Source organism: Eriocheir sinensis, unplaced genomic scaffold, assembly GCF_024679095.1.
Source record: "Eriocheir sinensis breed Jianghai 21 unplaced genomic scaffold, ASM2467909v1 Scaffold1271, whole genome shotgun sequence".
NCBI lineage: Eukaryota > Metazoa > Arthropoda > Malacostraca > Decapoda > Varunidae > Eriocheir > Eriocheir sinensis.
The window spans coordinates 7,583-14,271 of NW_026110597.1; the positions used below are offsets into that span (position 1 = coordinate 7,583).

The 6,689-nt window shown below is 44.9% G+C and overlaps 1 long non-coding RNA gene across 1 annotated transcript; it reads left to right on the plus strand.

Moving 5' to 3' along the window:
• The first annotated feature begins 372 nt into the window (after nucleotides 1–372).
• On the plus strand, nucleotides 373–6,689 carry LOC126989714 (uncharacterized). Its single transcript, XR_007743631.1, has 4 exons — nucleotides 373–518; nucleotides 939–1,011; nucleotides 5,428–5,519; nucleotides 5,920–6,689. It is a non-coding gene; the product is annotated as an uncharacterized LOC126989714 (long non-coding RNA).

Here is a 6,689-nt window from a genome sequence, read left to right on the forward strand (position 1 = left end):
GTACCAGGTATTAATCGTGGGTTGTGTCCCGTCTCCTATAATTCCTTCCCCTCCTGTCTCTCCGGCATATGACCACAGATGTTGCGCCCACTAAACCAAACTTTCCAACTTTCCATTATCATCATTGTTAAGCATTGGGAATTCTTGGAAGTAGCTGTTCAAACCTCTTGGATATTTAGTTTTTCCACCTTTTTTTATAATTGTAGTTGTGTTAGTTTCCAAGTTTTTACAGCATCAAGGCCAACTCCTTCCTCACCACATACTCTTAGCCTTCCCTATAACCTTTACCCTTAGGTAGTCACTTTAGATCCAGGTTATTTTTTTCATCCGTTACTTCTCACTCAACAGGTGGAGAGGAGGAGGTGGACAATAACGCTGCCTGTTCAGTGTGGGCCCCAAACACCTAAATGCCAAGGAAGAGAACATGAAGGTGACGGCAATGAGAGAGGAGGAGGCAGAGGACGAGGGAATGATTTAAATGCTGCGGAAGAGAGCTGTCTGGGAACTGGCTTGAAGAGGTTGTCCTCCCTCACCTCCAGTCCTTCTCTCCTTCATGTATTATAAAGAGCAGAGCAATTCTTGTCTAAACCCTGTGATAGAATAAATCTTTGAAGGTTAGGACAGACAAGGGAGGTTATGTTCTAAGCTAATATTTCCTTTGTCCTGTTTCCCTGTTAGTTTTGAGGGTCAGGGTGGCTGGGTGGAGCACTGGCCTCCCCCTCCTCCTCCTTGCCCTCATGCTAAACCTTTACTACACTCATCTGTTCCTATAGATACTGCACACACACACACACACACACACACACACACACACACACACACACACACACACTCTCTCTCTCTCTCATAAAATAAGAACATTAAAATTCTTGCAGGAATTTATTATTCTCCAAAAGAATCCATGTTTATACAGTTCTAATTCCTAAATGAATTTGCAGAGATAAGAAGAAGAGGAGGAAGAAGAAGAACAAGAGGAGGAGAAGGATGAAGGGGGAACACAGGAAACAATTGGTGAGTGTTGTTAACTTCATCAGTAATTCCTTGTTCATCTTCCTCTGGCAGTAATTTTCATCCTACAGTTGTTTCTTTTGTGTTAAATTCTTGGTCTTCTTTTTTTCCATTCCCAGCTGAGTCTCCTTGATGTTAGTTCCCAGCACACACCTCGTAGCAGTTTGGTGGTTTGTACAATTCCTAAAAATATTTTCACAACAGATAACAACAGTTTCATTGAGAGGAATATTTGTAAATAGGGATTTTACATCAAATGATGCCATGATACAATTTTGTAAGTAGACTTGCAGGTTTTTTGCGTGAATGAAAGTGTCTTTACAGCTTGCACGCACAGATGACTTGACTTTTGGACCGGAGTCCATGCTCAGAGATATGCCGCGCACCATGCCATCATTAGGATGCAAGAGGCATTAACTTAGAGGCAGTGACTTGCTACATCTTTTTCTCCACTCACTGGTGTGAGGGAAGGAGGGTCTCCCTCCCTCCAGGGGCTTGAGTTTGCATGGTCTTGAACAATTCAGCCTGAACTTTAGCCACATCCTGGTGTTTCCGCCCATTTTTTCTGGATTACGTAACAGCTGGAAGACATCCAGGAGGCAGCAGTCTCTGATCTTTACATTGCTGGACACAAAAGTAAGGAAACTTTCAAGCTAAAAGGACTGAACAGTGAGAAACTTGACCCACTGATTTAAGGCCGGCTGAAAGTGGACACTCAACAACCAAGGGAAAAAAAATTACAGAAGCAGGAACGTGTTAGGACGATAGATGGCTTGATGTCACTCCTCACCTTAGAACCAGGAAACTGAGAGAACAAACCCACACTCTCCCTGGTGATGTGTCGCTCCGTACAGTGCAAGAAACTGCAACGTGACCTTGGCTGCAGGTGTTATGGCGCGCAGAAGAAGCCACTGATAAGTGACCTCCAAAGGAAGAGGAGGCTTCATTATGCCCAGCCATGTAAAGATCAGATTGTTTTGCCTCCTCTATGTTTTCCATCCCTTATGTAATCCAGCAACAGTGGAGGGAAACACAAGGATATGGGGGAAATTTCAGGATGAATTGTTCAAGGCAATACACACTGTCAATCCCCACAGGAGGGAGGGAGGGGGAACCTCTTTCCCTCACACCTGTGCAGATGTAAGTCACTGCCAGACACACACTCCTGCCTTGTAATGATGGTATGGGAGTTAGATATGAAGTTGCACGGCATATCTCCATGTGCGGGCTCTGGCGCAGAAGTCATCCGTGCAAGCTGTACAGGAATAGACATGAATATAGGAGTGTAAGTAGATAAGTATCTGTGGGTGAATGTACAACAGCCATGTGCACTACGCGTCCTCACACTAGGGGCTGTATTAATGATAATAATAAGTTGTGGGGATGTTGTCTGTCCTTGGTATGGTACACACAAAACTGTTCATAACTCTTGTCCCAGCACCAACAGGGGCTCTCCAAACATTGCAACAATACAGCTGGAGAATCCTTCATCCAGAATTCAGAAATCCAAAAGTTTTTTGAATGCTGATATGATGCGTTATTTTTTATTTATTTATTTTTTATTTTCTTTATATACATATTTTTTTAGCCACCTCACAGTGGGGACACAGACTATATGGAGGCCGTCAAGCGTGTACTTCCCTCCAAGAAGGGACCACAGACCCTTGCCGGGTGATGGCTCATGGAGGGGAGGGATGGATGCCGATAGACTACTCTGTCCCCTGACGTCAGCCTAGCCGACCAAGTTAGTCTCGACGAGGACTGGCGAATCTCTTTGTACAGGTCAAAGACGTGAGCGTGGGTTCCCTTTGTTCGCTGCAAGACAAGAGTGCTCAAAGTGGAAAACAATGGGAATAGAGTCTCAGTTATGGCTGCCACCTTGAGCTTAAAAATATAAGGAATGCAACATCCCATTCTCCAATACAGAATGAATCCATATTTTAAGGAACAGGTGGCAACCCTAAAATTTCTCTGGCCTGCCATGACTGACAGATGCTGGTGAAGGCAGGAGGAAGGGGGAGGGACGTTATGATGCGTATTTTGCACATATTTCAGGGCAACCCTTGACAAACATAATTTTATGTACTGGTTTTGTGGTTTGCTGAAAAAATGCACTCACTACAGTTTTAAAATACTGAACTTTATCTGCTTGACCATACAGACAGACAAACACATAACAAATGGCATACCTAGAGTTAGGTTTAGTTAGTTTGAATTTATTGGGCACGCAGTGTGGGCACCGGAAATACCTAACGCAGGACGGGACGTGGCAGTGGCAGTCCACTATGCGTGTTTCAGTGCTGAGAGAAATACCTCCTGGCAGAAATAAGTTGCTCTGACGTTCAATAAGCATGCATGCTGGGGAATACACAGCAGGGAAAACATTCATTTGCCTGGTTTTGTTGTAGTTTGTCCACTTGTGATGTTGGTGACCACTGAGTGAAATGTAGAAACAGTAAGCAAGTTGAGCCTCTGCACGATATTTTGCGGCGGCGGCGGCAGGTGCACAACAGGCATTGAAATGTCAACCATTTAGTGATGGCTGGCTGCGGGTGACCCAGGATTTTTTAGGGGGTGGTGCGTGTGTATTAGGAATGTTTGTTTGTTTGTTTGTGGTGAGTGGTGGTTGAGATGGAGGTGGTGGTGGTGACGTCATTTAGTTCTGGTGCGCCATCTCTTCTATGGAGGCTTTGGTGTAGTGGTGCGGGTACTTCCCTCATGAACACTGGTGCCACGCCTCCCAGGCCATGGCCTGTTAAGCATTACAAAGAACAGTACTTCCCTCATGAACACTGGTGCCACGCCTCCCAGGCCATGGCCTGTTAAGCATTACAAAGAACAGTACTTCCCTCATGAACACTGGTGCCACGCCTCCCAGGGCATGGCCTCTTAAGCATTACAAAGAACAGTAAACTTGTTATGCATAAGATATTTATGCACCAATAAGGAAAACATGGCACACATAATTTACAGTGTTCCTAAAAAGATGTTGCCAGGTGTTATTGGCTTTCACTGTAGTTCTTGGGTGGAAGGTATTTTCACATTTATTTTTTTAGAATGTATTGTGAAGGAATACAAGTAAAAATGAGCAAATCTCTTAATAAGAAAAAAAACTAAGCCAGTGGTGAGCGGCAGCACTTGACAGTGACCCAGCCTGACCCGGCAGAGCTTCGGATGCCAGTTCTCAAAAAAGCTGCCACATACCTTTGACATTTACTTTAGTTTTGAGGGGGGCGAGTACTTTCACAACTATAAATAGAATATAATGTGAAGGAATAACAGTAAAAATAAGCCAGTTTTTAATAAGAAAATATAATACATTAAATCACTTGATCGTGAGTGTCTACCCGGCCTGAACCCGTCACATGTGCAGCGTGCCACTTTGCATCCCTGGCCCAGACACCACGGCAGCTCAGCCTCTGTATTATAGTAGGATACATCCGGTGAAACAAAGCAACACACACACACACACACACACACACACACACACACACACACACACACACACACACACACACACACACACACACAGAGAGAGGCAGTATTGCAGGCTTAGGAAACGTGGCAGCAGTGTTCACTCCACCAAAGCCGCCAGCTAAAAGATGTCACCATAATACCTATTCTACCGACACAATAAATTCAGAACTAGTAGTGGGGGAAAACTTGCTGCTAAATGAGTCTTTTTAATGGGGAGGAACTAATTACAAGCTTTTGGTTATTACTGCAACTTGTTTCCAGTGTCTAATTAAACATTAAATCAGTAATATAAATGTCTGGATATTGCCCTGAGTCTCAACAACTTGTTCGGGATAAAGGCTCGTAGTATAAGACATTTCCCCGCCCAAGAACACATACTTGACAAGGCTTTCCTAGGAGTCCTTGGCATTTCCAGGGGTAGTTTTGTGACCCTGGTGGTAGTGTGACTCTTCTTCTGTATCATGAACCTGAAGAAACACAGATTTGAAAAGGCTTTCCTAGGGGTTGTGGGCATTTCCAGGGGTAGTTTTGTTACCCTGGTGGTAGTGTGACCCTTCTTCTGTACCATGAACCTGAAGAAACACAGATTTGAAAAGGCTTTCCTAGGAGTTGTGGTCATTTCCAGGGGTAGTTTTATAACCCTGGTGGTAGTTTGACCCTTCTTTTGTACCATGAATCTAAAGAAACACAGATTTGAAAAGGCTTTCCTAGGAGTTGTGGGCATTTCCAGGGGTAGTTTTATAACCCTGGTGGTAGTTTGACCCTTCCATGAATCTAAAGAAACACTCATTGGAACCCGACTGACCCACTCTTTGACCTTTAGAAATAGCTGATGTGATTAGCCGAAGTGTCTTATAATGCCAACCAGTTTCCTTCCTTTCTCTTTTTCTACTGTCCTTTCCTTTGGTTTTCTTTCTTTCCCTAATATTTTTTATTTTTCAGGTCCCTGCTTTCCCCTGACGGTGGTGGTCTCCTTGCTCCCGGGTGGTTGTCTTCACATTTTTCTGCCTCCGCCTCCACAGTGCTTCCCAAAGGTATTTGTTCTGGCTTATCATTATTCCTAAGGGTCTTAGTTGTAGGAGGAAATATCTATTGAAACCACTGCTCTTGTCATACACTTGATGTTTTAACCCCTCCACTGCGATTGTCAGGGATTTTGCCTTCACTGATAGCCTGATAACCTATACTCCCACGTTTTTCTCTGGCTCTGTGGTGGATAGTGGAGTGTTTCCCATGTGGTATTGGTGTGCTGGACATCCACTCCCAAGGTGCAGAACTCTACATTTTTCTTCATTGAATTGTAGCAGACACTTTTTGCTCCATTCCTGTAGCTTGGTGAGGTCTTCTTGGAGGAAATCCACAGTCAAAGGGTTAATGGGCTCTTGCAAAACTAATGTGACCATGGAGACCATCATAGTTTATTTATCTCCACAGGTTCCCCAAACACCACGACAGGCCAGCTGAGAAACAGAGCCTGGAGACACCTTTCCTCATGGCACCCTAACCTCCCTCCAAGAGACTCCCTCCCCACCCAACAACCCATCCCTCCCTCCTCCCCTCAGTGCCAGGCACATTCTCCCCTCCCAAAGTCTCCCGTCCCATCCCAACAACCCATCCATATTCTTCACTTGGTGGGCAATGCTTGGCTGCTTGCCTTCTGAGACCTTCCTCATGTACTTGGCAATATAGCCGTAGTGTTAAGGGAGAAAATTTTGATTAAACAGGGCGTGAGCTCAAAAGGTGAAACTAGCCAGCAAGGGATGATCCCTGTGGTGCGTCAAGAGACACGAAGAGGTGTACTACTGGCAAAAGTGTAGTAAGCACGACTTACCTGGCTTCCTCTGTGTTCGTACAGGCCTCCCAACATGGAGCTTGATCTCTGTAGGAAGCCTCGTGGTGACCACGACACACACAAAGGACCTCAAATCATCTGTAGGGTTCTTAATTATATCTCCTTATGGGTCTGGCAAGGACCCTCAGTGTACACAAAGGTTAACTGATAAGGTGTGTACAACTATGCACAACTTTATTACAACAAAAGAACAGAAAACTCCACCACACACACGCAAACTGACCTAGCGCGTCTCCGTGCACCTACAGAACCTAATCTGACCTGGCTACACTAACGATACACGGTATACTTAGCTTGGTGCGGAGGAAGGATGAGATGACGTGCAGCTGGCCCTCCTGCTGAGGCTCTTCAA